The 19024-nt window shown below is 39.3% G+C and overlaps 1 protein-coding gene across 3 annotated transcripts in view; it reads left to right on the forward strand.

Moving 5' to 3' along the window:
- Positions 1–19024, forward strand: part of thsd7bb (thrombospondin, type I, domain containing 7Bb) — a 139812-nt gene that overhangs the window by 47390 nt on the left and 73398 nt on the right. The gene's annotated exons all lie outside the window — the stretch shown is intronic.

Consider the following 19024-nt stretch of genomic DNA (forward strand, 5'->3'; position numbering starts at 1 on the left):
TAGGGTGATTCTAGGCTGTTGCTATGGTAATGACCCAGCTGATCATTAATATGCATGTATAAATGTGTGCATGCAGTTCTTCTCACCAATGAACAGGTTTAATTCTGGCTAACTGAAACTATACTGATGATAGTTTAGATGATAATGGCTCAAATCTGGGGGAGCAAAGTCTAGCAGCTGGCGTGACAGAAGGCTGAAATTAAACATGTTCTATGGTGCTTGGATCTGTAGCTTTCAAGCTAGGCTAATGATAGCTGGTCTTGCTTGGCTAAGCCATCAGAACTCACTTCTTAAGAGAGCAAAGTTGAATGACTCTTGTTAGGGCAGCAGACAGCCAGAAGCAAACCAGTTTTGTTGCATTTTGAGCTGTAGCCTCCTGGGCTATGCTAATGCTAATTAGCAGGCTAAAGATGCCACCTACAGCAGTACATGCTTGATTCCAGCTAACTGCTACTCAAATAAGATAGATAGATAGATAGATAGATAGATAGATAGATAGATAGATAGATAGATCCCTTTATTGATCCCGAAGGAAATTTAGCAGCCAGTAGCAAACACACAACACTGTACAGTAACTATAAACAGGTGTAGACATATAACAAGAATGAATAAACCAGATCCTGTGTACAGGCATATATACAAATAAAAAAAAAAAGAATACAACAGTCTGTGATAAATCTATGTGACCACAGAATTAATAAATAAATTTGTACATATATTGTACCACATAAAGTGTCTAGTGTCCAGATGTGCAAGATGCGCAATGAGGTATGCAGAAAGTGCTCTTATGTGCAGCACGCTGTCTATATGTCCAGATGAATAGATAGACACAAGAAAAGCATGAGATTCAGATTCAGTCACCCCCCCCCCCCCCCCCCCCCCCCATCAGGTTGAAGAGCCTGATGGCTCGGGGGACAAAGGATCTCCTGAATCTGTCAGTTGAGCAGCTCTGTGACAGCAACCTGCCACTAAACATGCTCCTCCTGTCCATGATGATGGTGTGCAGTGGGTGGCCTTCATCCTCCAGAATGGAGAGCAGTTTGTGTAATGTCCTTGTTTCAGCCACCTTGACCACAGAGTCAAGTTTTGCACCGACCACTGACCCCGCTCGACACACATTTAGAGGATAAAGACTCGAAGAGCCAAAAGTTCAATAACTTATGAGGGTGAAATTGAGCATGTTCTGTGGCGTGTGTAGCTATTAGCATGTTAGCTGTGCAACTTTTGTGTAGTTTTTCTTGCCTGATTTGCTGGTTCTAATTTAGCAGCACAGCAGATGCAAAAAGAAACCTGAACTGGTCTCATGAGTCGACACCAGCGTGGAACAGCACAGTACAGCCCTTGAAGCCATTTGGCACTACAGTTGAAATGAGGACATTGACTGCAGTGCAGATGTAACACATATAGCTTTACACATATCAGTTACGAGTTAATAGAGTATAATAGAGAAGAGGAGACCACTGGTGTGAAAAATATCTCTTCACCAAATTAAAGACAAGGCAATGTGTCTCATATACAACCCCAATTCCAATGAAGTTGGGACGTTGTGTAAAACACAAAATACGATAATATGCAATTCCTTTTCAACCTATATTCAATTGAATAGACTACAAAGACAAGATATTTATGTTCAAACGGATAAACTTTGTTGTTTCTTGCAAATATTCACTTATTTTGAATTTGATGCCTGCAACACATTCCAAAGAAGTTGGGACAGGGGCAACAAAAGACCGGGAAAGTTGAGGAATGCTCAGAAAACACCTGTTTGGAACATTCCACAGGAGAACAGGTTCATTGAAAACATGACAGGTGAGTGTCATGATTGGGTATAAAGGCAACATCCCTGAAAGGCTCAGTCGTTCACAAGCAAGGATGTGAACAACTGTGTGAGCAAATAATTCAACAGTTTAAGAACAACGTTTCTCAATGTGCAATTGCAAGGAATTTAGGGATTTCATCATCTACAGTCCATAATATCATCAAAAGATTCAGAGAATCTGGAGAAATCTCTGCAAGTAAGCCGCAAGGCAGAAAACCAACATTGAATGCGTGACCTTCGATCCCTCAGGTGGCACTGCATTAAAAACTGACATAATTCTGTAATGGATATTACCACATGGGCTCAGGAACACTTCAGAAAACCACTGTCAGTGAACACAGTTCGTCGCTCCATCTACAAGTGCAAGTTAAAACTCTGCCATGCAAAGCGAAAGCAATAAATCAACAACACCCAGAAATGCCGCCGGCTTCTCTGGGCCCGAGCTCATCTGAGATGGACTGACGCAAATTGGAAAAGTGTCCTGTGGTCTGACGAGAGGAAAAGGACTGTCCGGATTGTTATCAGTGCAAAGCTCAAACGCCAGCATCTCTGATGGTATGGGGGTGTGTTAGTGCCCATGGCAAGGATGACTTGCACATATGTGAAGGCACCATTAATGCTGAAAGGTACATACAGGTTTTGGAGCAACATATGCTGCCATCCAAGCAACATCTTTTTCAGGGACGTCCCTGCTTATTTCAGCAACACAATGCCAAGGTTGAAAAGGATTTGCAAATCATTGTATTTTTAGTTTTTATTTATGTTTCACACAACGTCCTAACGTCATTGGAATTGGGGTTGTACATAAAATAAGCGACCGGCTTATTCACAACATATAACATAACTGTCACTGTGCAAATATGTAAAGCAAACAAGTTGCAAGCTAAGTTTTACATTTTTGGCCCTTGGCTCACCAAAAATATTACACTTTAACCCCTAAAGGCAAAATGTTTGAGCACCCTGTTCAAGGCAGATCAGTTGACAAGAAATGACTATAAATAGATAATTAAAGTATATTCTTTATCATTGAAGAATATAAAAATGTGGGTCTAATTCATAATATTTCTATCTTTACTAGGTAAGTTATTATTAAGTAAACGTACAACAGTTTGTATAACAAGCCAGTCTAAACGTTTGTAACATGGCACAAATAATTAAGACGTTTGATTTCTGGCTCCGTTTATGTGGTCGATGACACTTGTTGATGAAGACACGCCATTCTAGCTCACTTTCTTAATCCCATGAGACTTTGTGCTCCTATGTTTCATTACCAGACTAGACACCTCGCTACTTACAAGACAGCTCCATCACCATGACAACTTTAGACAGACAGCGCTGGCCTGTCTCATTTGATGTTAAATAGCAAGTAGTGGGTTTGATGGGTTTGACAAACTGACAGGCAGATATGCATAAAGTGGGCCTATAGTGGTGGCGCTAAGCTATAGATTTAATTTCATCTCTCTCTCTCTCTCTCTCTCTCTCTCTCTCTCTCTCTCTTTCTCTCTCCTTCTGTCAATCTACCTCTCTCAATACTTTTTCTCAATGCTTTTTCTACATCTTAGATTATGTTCTTGTTTTTATTTTCGCCCCATCATTTCCCTTTAGTCTTTCTTCTGTGTGTTCTCTTTGTTTCAGAGTGTGAGAAAGAGAGAAAGAAAGAGAGAAAGAAAGAAAGAGATAACCTCCCCTCAGAGGAGAACAGGAGTGACTTCGAAATGAGCCCCTGATACAAGCTGCATATCGGGCTGTGCAATTATCTCTGTCCATCTTTTGTTTGCTTTTGATTCATTAATTAAACACACCCCTTCTTTTCATTTTCTTGAATGCATTAATTAATGTGGTGGTGGGGATAAGAAGTAATCAGTGCCACCTACACACACACACACACACAGTTATTCACATGGCTTAAGGTTCGATGTTGTTAGTGATGTTTCATTGTCTTTGTTTCTCAAATTGGGCTGGTTCAGACGAAATTCGTAATGGACGCTGAGAACAAGCTTGTCCTTAAATTGGCAGATCTCTGAGGCTATGTATGGCCCTGTCTTATAAAAGGTTTGAGAATGGAAATCAGGTTGAAATTGAAAATCCTCTGTGCTCCCTGGAGGCTGATTGCAACAATCTTACACTCTTGATGTTTACTCAGTCCTCAACAGCTGAAGGCCTATACTGCCCTCCAAAAGTTTGAAGATACCCCCACCTTCTGAAATTAGATTTTTTTCAATGTTAAGTAAGAATACATACATAAACTCAAATGAGATTGTTGAGTTGCATTAATATATTGAAGTTTTACTTAGTCTGTTGCCATTAGGGGCTGGAGAGAATAGCGTAGGAGACAAGATCTTATTAGCCAGCTTATTAACTGACAAGCTGCACTGCTGTTAGTTTAAATTATTTCTCTCTTGCTTGTCTAATTAACAAATGAGCTGTGTGAGTGAATTTGTGATGTTTCCTTGATAAATGTTTGTTTGGTCAGTATTACCTTGTTGAGTAGATCACTTGTCTTTCCCACTGGCTCCTGGCTCCATGTGTTTGCATATCGAGTGTGTCTTTTTCCTTGTATTACTTATACCATATTGGTGTATGCTCACATTCTATACTTTGGTTGCTCACTAAGTGTTGTTACTGTTGACTGGAAGAATGTGTTACTGTATTCTCTATTACTGACTGTGGTTTTAATCTGAATAGGCACTACAGTTACCATTTTAAAACCAACTCTAGTAAGATCAGTTGTTTACCATCAATTATGCATGGTTTAACAACATGATGCCCCACATTATACAAAACAACAGTATTGTATTTCAGTCAAACAGCCCCTTCCTGTCAAAGTTGCTTCTTGGTTATGTTAAGCAACAAATCTTACAGGATTGTCTAATCATGATCAGGAGGCAAAAGCATGAATTGGTGTCCCCAAAACTTTTGACTTAATAGACTTTCTTTAATAGTGTCTATAGCTAAGTTGCTATATTGATCTAAGTTGCTTTGTCGATCTAGGGTACGGTAACAGAGTTTATCTGTAATATTTTACCATTCAGCTTTAGCAGGAAAAGCAAGAAATTATGATTTTGCATAGATTTAGTGTCATGTGAAAGTAACCTTATGTACCCTTACTAAAATAAACACAAACAGCATGGTGGAGAGGTATAGCTGGACTGAGAAGGAGACGAGCATTTTTGAAAGGAATGTTTCCAACTTTAGCAACTCCATAAAGAGATATTCAGACTGCAGCTTTTTTAAAAAGAAAATGCACAAACAGCTCTATATGGCAGAGAAATTGTATCTCTTGCATAACGGTTCCACTGAACATGAGATTTATATATATATATATATATATATATATATATATATGTATGTATATATATTCACTGCTCAAAAAAATAAAGGGAACGCTCAAATAACACATCCTAGATCTGAATGAATGAAATATTCTCATTGAATACTTTGTTCTGTACAAAGTTGAAAGTGCTGACAACAAAATCACACAAAAATCATCAATGGAAATCAAATTTATTAACCAATGCAGGCCTGGATTTGGACTCACACACAAAATTAAAGTGGAAAAACACACTACAGGCTGATTCAACTTTGATGTAATGTCCTTAAAACAAGTCAAAATGAGGCTCACTATTGTGTGTGGCCTCCACGTGCCTGTATGACCTCCCTACAACACCTGGGCATGCTCCTGATGAGGTGGCGGATGGTCTCCTAAGGGATCTCCTCCCAGACCCTGGACTAAAGCATCCGCCAACTCCTGGACAGTCTGTGGTGCAACGTGGCATTGGTGGATGGAGCGAGACATCATGTCCCAGATGTGCTCAATCGGATTCAGGTCTGGGGAACGGGCGGGCCAGTCCATAACTTCAATGCCTTCATCTTGCAGGAACTGCTGACACACTCCAGCCACATGAGGTTTAGCATTGTCCTGCATTAGGAGGAACCCAGGGCCAATCGCACCAGCATATGGTCTCACAAGGGGTCTGAGGATCTCATCTCGGGTATAATGGCAGTCAGGCTACCTCTGGCGAGCACATGGAGGGCTGTGCAGCCCTCCAAAGAAATGCCACCCCACACCATTACTGACCCACTGCCAAACCGGTCATGCTGAAGGATGTTGCAGACAGCAGATCGCTATCCATGGCGTCTCCAGACTCTGTCACGTCTGTCACATGTGCTCAGTGTGAACCTGCTTTCATCTGTGAAGAGCACAGGGTGCCAGTGGCGAATTTGCCAATCCTGGTGTTCTCTGGCAAATGCCAAGCGTCCTGCACGGAGTTGGGCTGTGAGCACAACCCCCATCTGTGGACGTCGGGCCCTCATACCATCCTCATGGAGTCGGTTTCTAACCGTTTGTGCAGACACATGCACATTTGTGGCCTGCTGGAGGTCATTTTGCAGGGCTCTGGCAGTGCTCCTCCTGTTCCTCCTTGCACAAAGGCGGAGGTAGCAGTCCTGCTGCTGGGTTGTTGCCCTCCTACAGCCTCCTCCATGTCTCCTGGTGTACTTGCCTGTCTCCTGGTAGCGCCTCCAGCCTCTGGACACTACGCTAACAGACACAGCAAACCTTCTTGCCACAGCTCGCATTGATGTGCCATCCTGGGTGAGCTGCACTACCTGAGCCATTTGTGTGGGTTGTAGAGTCCGTCTCATGCTACCACGAGTGTGAAAGCACCACCAACATTCAAAAGTGACCAAAACATCAGCCAGAAAGCAGAAAGGTACTGAGAAGTGGTCTGGGGTCCCCACCTGCAGAACCACTCCTTTATTGAGTGTGTCTTGCTAATTGCCAATAATTTCCACCTGTTATCTATTCCATTTCTACAACAGCTGTGAAATTGATTGTCAATCAGTGTTGCTTCCTAAGTGGACAGTTTGATTTCACAGAAGTTTGATTTACTTAAAGTTATATTGTGTTGTTTAAGTGTTCCTTTTATTTTTTTGAGCAGTGTATATATACATATATATATATATAAGATAATAATAAGAAAAATAAAATGAAATATGAAAAATGTTCTTATTATTTCTATTAGTTAATTATTAGTTGATTATGAAGAAATCAGGGAGGCCAAACACATACACATTGCAACATACACAAGGTGCAACATACAAGAATTTAAAGATTGAAGCATATTAACCACCATGTTTTAATTGACAAAGCAGTCTGTAATAACACAGACTCAAGTGGCTGGGCAGCAAGTGTTGCAAAATTGAAATGCATTTTCAGTTTGTCACTTGCAATTTGAACAAAAGCTTGATGAAAACATGGCTAGTGTCAAATCAAACCATTTTGAAAACCCCTGTTTCCTTTACATTGTGTGAACATTCTATCTTGTTGTAGCCTCTCACATTAACAGTTAAGAACATTTTTCTTCATTCTGAATACCTTACAGTTGTAATGTAGAGACTGAGGCAGGTTGCAGATGTAAAGTAGCTTTATTAGGCGTATATCAATACTAATTGTCCATTAAAACAGGCAGGGGTCAACAAACAGGCAGGCAAGAGAAGATAAAAAAATCGAGAAACAAGCAGGGGGTCAAAGAACAAAACAAAGAAAACACAACACAGGTAAAGGAAATATACAGACTTTGCAACAACTGAACCAAACAAATGGGTATATATACACACACACACACACACAAAGAAAATTTGTGATCAGGCAAATGAAGATGATCCTGCACTATTACCTAGGCCAAATTTTAGCTAATTTGTAACATTGAGTGTGTTTACATGCATTTAATAATCTGATAACTGCAGAAAATCAGATTTAGTCAGTAATCCGATCACATGTTTACATGCACTTGGGTAATCAGATAATGGGGAAACTCTGGGTCTACATGAGTCAGGCAGTACTCAGAACGTGCTTCATTTAGAAGATGAAGAATATTTAAATCCTTCATTTTGTTAAGCATGTAGCATGTAGCCAAAAGTGTTTTACTGCCATCTCGTGGTAACAGTGCTTGGCTATTTCCGGTAATATTGTCTGTTTTCACACATGCGCAGATCTGAAGGAAATCAGAGTAAGAGTTTACATGCACTTGGAAATCTGATTAGATGGGATTTCTTGATCAGATTTCTAGACCTTACTCTGATTTAAGAAAGTGAAGTATGCCATTTACATGATAGTTGAATAATCAATGACTGCAGAAATCCGATTATGATGCACTCAATGACTATGTTGAAAAGTTAGGTGCCCCCACACTTTTGACTAATAGTGTACTCGGTTTATCAAGAGCGACGGTTCAGATCCTGGACACCCCTACATTCACATTCCTCTCTCCACAGGTTTTTACATCACTCTCTCTGGCTTTAAGACTCTGAACATTCCTCTCTCTTCACCAGTCAGACATCACATTCAAACCCTCCCTTTACCCATGACAAGACAAAGTGTCTACATCTTCTCTGCCAAAAATCTCAGCAAAAGAGAGAACACTGTAATTGCTTCTATGGCCATTAGTGGGTAATTAATGTGTCATTCGCCCTATTGTTGCATCCGGCAAGTGCTGAGACTTCCTATTCTTCAAAGAATCCAGTGTGCATGAGAGAGAAAGAGAAGGACAGTCAGAGAAAGAGAGAGAATTTCCGAAGATCTTCAAGCTACAGTAGAGAGACCTGTTGGTCTCCTGAAAGTTACAGTTGGTTGCTTCTGTTTTCCACCTGCTGTCAAGGGCCCTCATAATAGTTGCTGTGAGTTTAAAAGTCTTTTGCATTCCCCATCTGGGAATTCAGAGAGCTCATCATTATGTTTGCCAGATCTCAATGGAATCTCATCAGCAGACAATCAGCAGCACCTCCCACGCTCTAAATAAAGGCCTTTCATCTTGACTAGAAAGCACACAGGTTATTCAACCTATAGAAAGTGAGAAGTGAAGCAGTAAAGCTACTATGTTATTGTTTTAGACATCCCTCTGTGGCACTTGATTGGAAATTTTGTTCACACTTCACAGCACTAAGTATTAAAATAATTCAGTTAAAACAGAAATCATATTATCGCATTCTCTGACAGCCTCTTCATAAAATTAGATTTCATGCTTTCCTTTAGAAATGGGCTCAAAAAGGTTTTCTGCTGACGCTGTGTGTTCTGAATGCAATCGATTAAGCAGAGAAAAATGTTTCTGATTAAGGATTCCTTGAGTTTCTTTGCAAACCATATGCCCTACAATGATCATCTTCTGAATAGTTAATTAGGAGTTGATAACAGTAAAATACTAAGAAATTCTGGAAGAAGCACTACTGCAGATTCAAGTGCTCTTATATGGCAACGAAGCATAAAGAGAACATAAAGACATGAAGATAACAATGGAAAAGCTAAAGATGATAACAATGAAGGTACAGACATGGATGAATGTGAAGATGTAAATAAAAAGGAAGGCAAATATGAAGATGAAGATGATGTAGATAAAGAGATGAACTCGATAAAGACGAAGAGGAAGATGTTAATGAAGGGTTTCATGCAGAAGAATCATTTCTGGGAGCTCAAATAAAATACATGTCTGTCATTTTTACTTCATTTTTACATAATAGAATCATGCTTGTGTTTGAGGTTTGCAAGTATGGCAGTACTGCTCTTATTTCACTGTCCTTTTGGATGGAAACAGAAGGGTTAAATTCTTAAAATGCTCAATGGAAAATTGGCCAATCAGGAATTGTTTTTCTCCATTATCTAGGTAGATTCAAAATCTGGGATTTTACTTAACTTAGAAATAAACAACAGAACATTATTCACTTTTGAAAAAATGTAACAAGAGGAAATAGCTCTATATCACTGCTGTTCATGTTGAGGCCTTTGTACAAAAGGGTCAGATTTTTTTACTCTTATCTCTCCCAGTGAAACTCGTGTTCAGGTGAATCTCAGGAGCATTTAATCTTTTCAGAGGCTTTTGTACAAGCTTGTGGAGTCCATGGCAGGGCTGGTTCATTGGTAGTGGTATGGGGATGGGAAGACAGGGCTGGTTCATTGGTAGTGGTACGGGGATGGGGAGACAGGGCTGGTTCATTAGTAGTCGTATGGGGATGAGGATACAGGGCTAGTTCATTGGTCAGAGGATGGGGAGACAGGGATGGATTGGGGCCGAGACAGGACCATTTCATGTAAAAAGAGAGGGTGGGTGGTGGGCAATACAGAGACTCTCTGGATGTGTACTTTTTGCCAAAAACAAGAAACGATGAATAGTTTATGTATACCCAGTTTCATGGCTACATTGCAAATAACATATTCTATTATTGATAAAAGGATAATAATTTAATATTTTTTTTTAAATAGCAAATGTGAGAAAAAGCTTTGTGAGTCATAGGCCCTTACAATCATCCCATAAAGCAGGCCTGCACACGGGCATGGTGCATCAACCCAGCATTTGGTTTGTTGTTGTTTGTTGAAGAACGTAGGGTCAGTGTCTTCTGGCCTGATAATAATTATATCTGCTGTAACTGCAAGTGTAAAAAAACCTCTTATCAAAAAATCTTACAAAGATTGCAGGCAGCACAGTTCATTAATGGTTCTTCATTAACAGTAGTTTACTGTCCGCACAGCTGGCACCAGGAGGTGAGTGCACAAGGCAAGAGACAAGAGAAGCAACAGATGAAAGGACACTCATAACAGAATTGCAGTGGTACATTATACTTTGAGTGTTTTGTATGCAAAAAAAATCTTCACCAAATCTCATTTTGCTCCATTTTAAATCTGTTTGATGCGAGAAAGAGATGGAATTAAATCTATAGCTTAGTGCCACTACAGAATGTACACAAGTTTCTTTGAAATTGCTCTGGCTCACTTCAGAAAAGGCTTTCTCCATTGGAGGGGTGATATTTAAGGACTGAAAAAGGAAAACTCAGTGAGAGCAGGATGGCACAGCAAGCCATTTTGATTCCATTCTGCAAAATAAATGAGTCACATTCACACCTGTAAAAGACAGACTGAGAGAAAAACAGTGTGAGAGAGCAAGAGTGTAACAGGCCACCACAGCTAGCAGTAATGGTGAACATCCAGTTTGGTCTTTTTAGCAGGAGCACTTAAGCAGAAGTGAAATTACCTTCTCTCTCATTAAAAAGTTCTCTGCTAAAAGAACTGTTTCAGACCAGCAACGAGCTAACTCTGATCACACACAAAGGAAAAAAAAACAGTTCTGACTTTAAAGTGAATGTTTTATATCCACAATTTTCCATTTTTATCCAATTAAACCCATCAGCCAAGACGTGGTTGATGTTTGTGCCTTTAGTTTTCCATTGAAGCTACAAGGCTAATGGAGCTAATATATAATAAAAGCATGGTAGCATCATGCAACCTGCATGCCTAAATCATCACATCACACAATCATGTCAGGTTGTTGATTAGCCTCCTGTAGACCTTATTATATGGTTTCTGACACAGAGCAACATACAATAAAACTGGACAAAAGTAGGTGATGTGGATATAACAAGTAGAGGCAGCTGTGAATTTATCTGCTCTTATAAGCCGGCTTGTTAGATACTAGTACAACATTAAAGAAGCAAAGCAATCTTAGCAGAAAACCTTATGTCTGATTTTGCTGAACTTGCTTTACCCTATAGTATTGTGCAAAAGTCAAAGACCATTCCTTCATTTATTTAATTTTCAGTGAAAACAGTCATTACTTAAAAGCTACTAATTTCTCAGGAGTTATTTCTGAGAAGATAAGATAATCCACTTGCATAAGGTCAAGAAAAGTCAAAAGAGCTGTAGTCCACCAAAAACCTGCCCTTAGACTTCAACAAGTTTCATCTTGAGAGGAGAAAATCAAGCTCCACTCTTGCTTTGGATCTCGAAAAATCTGTCCATCTTTCCACTGTGAGCAGACATATCAACACTATGGATGTGAAAGGATGTTTAGCTGTCAAGAAGCCACTACTGAGAGAAGGAAATAAACAACAAAGAATAAAACAAAGACACTACTAGTGTTTGGCCTTCGCAGATTCCTGAAATGAATGGAAGCTGTGAAACAGACAAATGGTGGACACACTAAATCAGGCTGTCCAGTCTTATATGCAAAGTGTGGGTGTGGTTGCTGGTTTTCATTCCACCAAAGCAGGCGCACAGATGATGAGTTGTTTAAAGACTGAGACCAACTGATTAGTGGGATCAGGTGCGCTCCAGATTGTTTGGAATGAAAACCAACCACGACACCAACCCTTTGCAGATAAGATCAGACATCTCTTCACAAAATACTGGAAAAGTGGAGATTATATTTACTTATTAAGGCGTTTGTGTAATTTTTATATAAACATTATACACACAATACTTTCTAATCTTTTGCACAGTGCTGTATGTTAATGCCAGATGTGAACAGTGCCTAACATGACACAGGAAATATTCAAATCTGGCTTTCTTGTGCTTTTTGTTTCTGTGAAAACCAATGCCACTGAAAACAGACATGTATTGGAAAATGTTCTAATATTAGACCAAATTGCCTCTTTTATCACCTAATTGGTTTCCTTGCATGAAAATCAGTCATGGTTCAGTGAACAAATACAGTGATCATATTAAATATCTGGTGATAGCCCAGGTCAGACATTTTTTTTCTCTTTTTCTGTTCCTCCCTGCACTCCATTAAAACACAGTGACCCAACCAATCCCACCCAGTAGCATCACACACCCCACTCTGTCCTCAGCATAACCCCATCAGAGCGCACAGCTTTAACCCTCAGTAACACCCACTGTGGTAGGGGAACGCTCCTCTTACCCTCTCCTTCTCACTCCATCTGTCTGTTTGCTGTTGCCATGACAACTGCCTGATTGATGGAGCAGAGATGGAATATCTTCCCCCACAAGATGCACAAGTTAGTCGCTGTGTTAGAACAGGGCCTCTCAAGTGTGGGGCTGACTTCCAGCAAAGGCTGAGTGCCAACACAATAACAATTTTCTACAAAAGATTGTAATAATCTGTTTTGTGATTATTATGCTTCTTCCATTGCTACGGCAGAGTCCATTTTATTTTGCATGCATTTTGAAACTGCGGTTTCTACTGCTTTTCACACCTGCGGTAATTGACCTTCCTGTAGCCATTAGTTAAATCCTATTGTCCACTTACAAATGCATAATGATGTAGGCACTTAAAATAATGGTGTAAAACGTAGATATTACAAACTTAAACTTCTTTTTTTTTTGCTGGGATTAGTGCAATAAGTGCATTGAGTGAAACAAGTTAGCATGACCCTCAAGGCATGTTGAGAATTACTATGTACTTCACTGTAATGAGCTTCACTGAGAAAAGGAACTGATTAAATTCCTGTAAGTAGTAATTATCGGCTGCAACAGTATACAAGTTTTTCTTATCACACTATTCAGTGATTCAGTGACAGATTAAAGGCAGCTCAGAGACTCTAATCAACAGTATAAAGTGGGCTAAATCAAGGCTTAGATACAATGGATGGAAGATAAACTAGCCTGGATTTTTCATTTTGTGACCAGCATAACCAGCTTTCTTTTAAGTTGTCTTGAGTGATACTTGAGATGAGAACGCTGTTTTCCATTGTTGTAGTATTGCTCAAAAATGCATTGTGCATAATGTATCTGTTTACATGCACTTACTAATCTGATCACTGCAAAAAAAACTGATTTCGTCAGTAATTAATTAAATATATTTACATGCACTTGGTTAATCGGATAATAAGAAAACTCCAGGTGTACATGGCCAGGCTGTAATCAGATTTCTGCTTCTGCTCTGTTTTTGCACATGTGCAGGCTGAAAGAAATCAGAGTAAGGGTATACTTGTGCTGAAAAAAGCATCCACTGAGATAAAATCCAGCTCTCGTAATCAGATTTCTAGAAATCTAATAATCAGAACGAACACTGAATCAGATGACTGCCAAAAATCTGATAATGATAAACAACTCACTAATGCAAAAAAATACAAGATGCAAACATGCAGTATAACCAGTCAGATCTGTAATGGGAGCTGGCCAGACCACGAGTGGGCTACAGCATAGCTAAATCACAGCCCTATATCTAAAAGATGTTTATGTTAATAAGGATTATTATTATTATGATTATTATTATTATTATTAATATTATTTTATTTAATGTAAAGCTTCTGCTGTGTGCTCTTGTTTAGTGGAGAAAATTTATTTACCTTTTTGCCAGTTGTTTATATTGAACATATATTGCTCCTGCTAGCATTCTGAAAGCAATTTAGTTTAGCAAGGAGTTTATCCTCCATTAAAATAATCCCCCATTAAAAACAGTTCCGAAGATCAGGCCGCAGGTCCCTGTATGGTCTGTCACAGCTGTGAGGATTTTAAATGAAACCAAATGCAGTGGAAATTGATATTGGACAGAGGCATGATGAGCTTGTTAAGAGCAATTAGCAGGCTGTAATCAAACCTAATGCAGTGAAATGAGCTAAAAGGGTTAGAGGGTAGCGTGTAGACAGATAGTCATGGGCATGATGAGTGGCCAAAAGTGTCTCTAATACTTCTATGATGGAAGATAAACCAGTCTAGACTTCTGGCTGTGACCAGCTTTGTTTCTTGTGTTACTGTTTCTGAGATGAGGATGCTGTTTTTCATTTTTGCGATATTGTTTAAAATTGTGCGCAATAATGCAAACAGTACATGATGCACACATGCAGTATACACATATCACCAGTCGGATGAGTAATTGGAGCTTACCAGACTTTGAGTGGGCTATACTATAGCTGGCTTGCTTGCTAAGCTAGCATTTTAATGGTATATATAGAGAAATCACAGCCCTGTGTCTAAAAGGTGTTTATGGGGTGTGGCTAAAATAAGGCTCCGCTTATGGACTTAAACAATGTGCTCGATTACAACATGAAAATGTGAGACAGCATTTTTAAAAAAAATGAAACTTCTGATAAATCTAAAATCAAAAAATCTTTAAAAACATTGATAAAATACAAGCAGAAGATGGGACAGCATGGGGTGTGATTTTATAACATGCATGCTAACATAATAGAAAGTACCCTATAAATTTAGGTTGTACACGGATCAGGAACATTATGACCTTGTTTCTACGCTCATTGTCCATTTTATCAGGTCCACTTACTATGTAGGGGCACTTTCTAGTTCTACAGTTAAAGACTGTAGTCCATCTGTTTCTCTGATACTTTGTTAGCCCCCTTTTACCCTGTTCTTCAATGGTCAGGACCCCCATGGACCCTCACAGAGCAGGTATTATTTGGGTGGTGGATCATTCTCAGCACTGCAGTAGCACTGATATGGTGGTGGTGTGTTAGAGTGTGTTGCACTGATCTGAGTAGATCAGACACAGCAGTGCTGATGGAGTTTTTAAACTCCGCAATGTCACTGCTGGACTGAAAATAGTCCACCAACCAAAACTATCCAGCCAACAGCATCTTGTGGCCAGCATCCTGTGACCTGCTTCTCCTGTATATGTTTGTATAGTGGCAAATTAGAAATGATAAAAGTGAAACTAAACTTTGTGCACACTTGTGCACTGCATTCCTTATGTAGCAATGTATGCCAGAGATTTTCTATGCATCACTTTGGGTTGTTTGCTTTGGTAGGTATGCACTGTATTTGTAGGATCAGGCAGACAGATTTCTTAAATGGGTAGATCTTTGCTGATTTACTGTAAATGTGGCTCTCATGTTCATTCTGTCTTGAATGCATGACACATTTGGACAAACTTTCCACACATTTATTGCTCCGTGTTTACCTTAGCTGCTTTTTGCTGTTATGTGCACGTCTTTTCCTGGACAGACAAGTAAAATTCAGCATGCTCCAGGAAACTGTGTGGCAACTCTACTTCTGGACCTCATTATTTGCAAGTTAAGCTGGTCAACTCATAAAGTGGAAAAAATTGTCAATTGTTCATCATAAAGATAATAAATAACAAGACATTCAGCCCAGAATTTGATTCAAATCATAATACTGGGTTTACAATTTGGAATGCAGCAAAAATCCATGGCTAACAAGGCGCATGCCTCCCTCTGAAAACCTGCCTGTCCAGCGATTTGCTATCCATAGCTGATGGAAGTTTTTTTTTTTTAATCACAAAAAGGTAATGTTTATTTTTACAACATGTAATGTGTTCCCCACACACACATCACACATCTACATACTCAATTAAGGGTTTTGGGGTACTTTTCAGCAGTGATCACTTACATTACATTCACAGGCTAATGGCCAGATTGTCATTCATTGGATAATGTTAACCAGCAAAGTCCCGCTCTCTATTTGAGCTTTGCCTTCGCAAGGCATTGGATAGGTTTAAACATTTCACACCTTAGACATTTGTTCCCACCTTCATAAGTTTATGTTCCCATCCACATTTAGCCCAGTTTCTCACGGTTGTCCCCAGATGGTCTTACAATGGCCCAGCAAGATTAGAGTGAGTTGTTCATTAACATTTGTTGTTTTTATGCTTTGTTGTGCAGGCAATGCAGTTCATTCATTATAAAGCATAATACACACAATATATATATTCTTTACAAAGTATTGCAACATCTCCACAATGCATATTGTCAGTTTGTTTGCATTGCAGTATCACATCGTGATTCAGGCCATTGAAGTGCAATATATTTTCAGAAGCATACACATTTACACAAAACTTCTGAACATATCATAATGTGTGTACTTTATATATCTAAATTTGTATGAGCCCCACCGCCTCTGTCCTGCAAGACATCATTTCTGGAAGTGGATTCTTCCTGTGGGCCTCATATGTGCAACCAATTAGACTTACTCCACTCCAGTCCTACAGTGAAAATGTCTGGCATTTGGGTTCAGTGAGGCTTGTTGCTTAAGTGAGTGGCCAATTTAAGACTGAAAACAGTGGCTTTGTATCCATATGCCTCTCTGTATCTTTTCACAATGGTACCACACAGACCAGGCAGTTCTTTGATGACCTCATGAATGGTGCTGTTTTGGGAATTGGGAGTCATTTGAGGCCTAGACCTTTGACTCTCCATATGGACATATGGTGATATCATGCTGAGTGAAGCATTCATTTTCGGTGTCTACCTCACCCCCCGGCCCCCCGTCCTGGTCTCATTGCTGTGACATTGATATATTAGTCAGTGTCATGTTGCTGTATTATTCTGTGATGATGTCACTCTCCTGTCTGTATAATGGCAGAAAGACTCTCATCTTATCATGTGCTATTTGAGCCCTACTTTCTTGGCTTGTCATACAGTACTGAGATTCGTCTTACCTTTCATACAAGCTCCACTGCCACAGCGATGTTCTATAGTCAGTGTCATCCTTCTTTCTGTTCTGAAGCTACTGTATGTCTCTATTACACTATAATCAGAATAAGCAAGGCTTAGTGGACTGTATTTTGAGGATAGCCATTGCTCTCAATGATTTTACTCATCCTCCACCAGAAATTTAAGAGTACTCAATGAGGTAGAAATTGCAGGGTGGAATAAAAAAAGGTTCAACCAGTCTTTCGTTCCAGCTGCTAGAAAAGTATTTAACAGAATTGGATGTGTTTTGGTCTGGCTGTGCCAATAAGTTTATCTACGTATTGAATTTAGACATGTTAGTAATTTTGTAAAAAAAAAAAAAAAAAAAGATCATAAAAAGGTGAAAATATACTGATTTTTAGTCTTGTTTTATGCTTCATTTTTGTTGTGTTTTTTGTGTATGTATATTTTGCACCAATGACCAACCTATTGAGCCGCAAAAGCAGGGGTCATCTGGTCCAGTCATGAAGGGTCAGATTTCAGCACAGTCTGGTGACTTCTTTGCTTTAACACAAACCTGCTAAACCTAGTAACTAACAGAAGAGTTAAATCAGGTGTGTTTGGGCAACCACAAAGCTGTGCTGGACTCCAGCTCTCCAGGAGTTTTAGGACCTACACTCTATAAACAAAAGTATTGGGACAATCCTCTTAATCATTAAATTCAGTTGTTTCATTCTGAGAATGCAAAAATCTGTAGCATTTGGCTCAAATAATACACAAAAAGCTTTTTTGGGGGGGTTGTATTGGCTGGGGGGCTTTTCCCACTTGTAGTTTTGCTTTATTGAAAGGAGGGACTTTACCCATCAACAGACACTATGTTGAGCATTATGAACTTTCCCACTCATTTTCCAACCAGGGACATGTCTCATCCTTTATAATGTCTCTCGTTTAATGTAAATGCTGCCTCACAGAAAATTAGTACATTAAATGGTTACAAATCTGCCTGATGACTGACACCATTTTACTATAGAATTTTAATAAGTTTTTGACTTAAAATCTAAATCCTATTATATGTTGAATCTATTCATGGTGGAGAGGCACATGCAGAGTGATGTAAGGCAAGAGAGTCCCCAAAGAAAACTTTCAGATTCACCCGTTTTACCATAGTCAACTTTGCACAGGATATAAATCTCTACAACCCAGTGCTGGTGCAAATTAGAAGCTATAAACATCCCTGCCACGTTATTTGTTTCACTTATTCAGAAACAGCAGCTGCTTGTATCCTGTGTGAGGAGAAGATACTGCGACTTGAGTTTTCTTCTCACTCTCACATTTGCATGATGTCTTCACAAAAGAGTTCACATACCTGAAGTATTAGCATTAATGGTATTAATGTTTGATATTGGCTTACTTTGACTGTTTGGTCTCCCATTCTTTGCCTGTCACTATCGACTGGGAAACTGAAGTGTTCCCAAACAGCAGATGAGAAGAATGACTTTGCTTCTTCCTGCTAAAGCTTGAGCTCTCTGCTCACCATTTCAAGCAGCTCACATAATCAACCTTCCATGGTAGACAAAGCTGAATTTAGCTTCTTACTTGAATTGTCTTGAGTCACCCGAGTGTAACTGCAGCACCATGCACCTCTTACGGTGGAAAAGATAATGGGAAATGGAGCTAGTGAATAAGAGTCTAACTTCAGCTTCATTCAAGATAGGCTAAACAAAAAACAGCCTTTTCTGCTTTCAAGAGCTGAGCAATGGATTTTTTTTATGGGGATGGTTATACCTTTTAGGAATATCATGGATTGTGTTGAATAGAACTGTAGAAATTGTTCCTGGGATTACACATTTCACAGCATGAAATTTAACTATATTTGATTTATAGGGCATATTGTCTAGCATATAAAGTAAAATAAATCCCTGCATATAAAAAAAATTATATGACAGCTATCACCTACCACCTACCACCTATCACCACCACTGTCAAGATGTCAGAGTCTACAAGTTTCTTTACAATGGACCATTTCACACCAAACTTCTCTGAATTACTTTATTTCACCATCACAACTGAATAATGTATACTTTCTAAAACAAA

The sequence above is a fragment of the Pygocentrus nattereri genome, chromosome 15, assembly GCF_015220715.1.
Source record: "Pygocentrus nattereri isolate fPygNat1 chromosome 15, fPygNat1.pri, whole genome shotgun sequence".
NCBI lineage: Eukaryota > Metazoa > Chordata > Actinopteri > Characiformes > Serrasalmidae > Pygocentrus > Pygocentrus nattereri.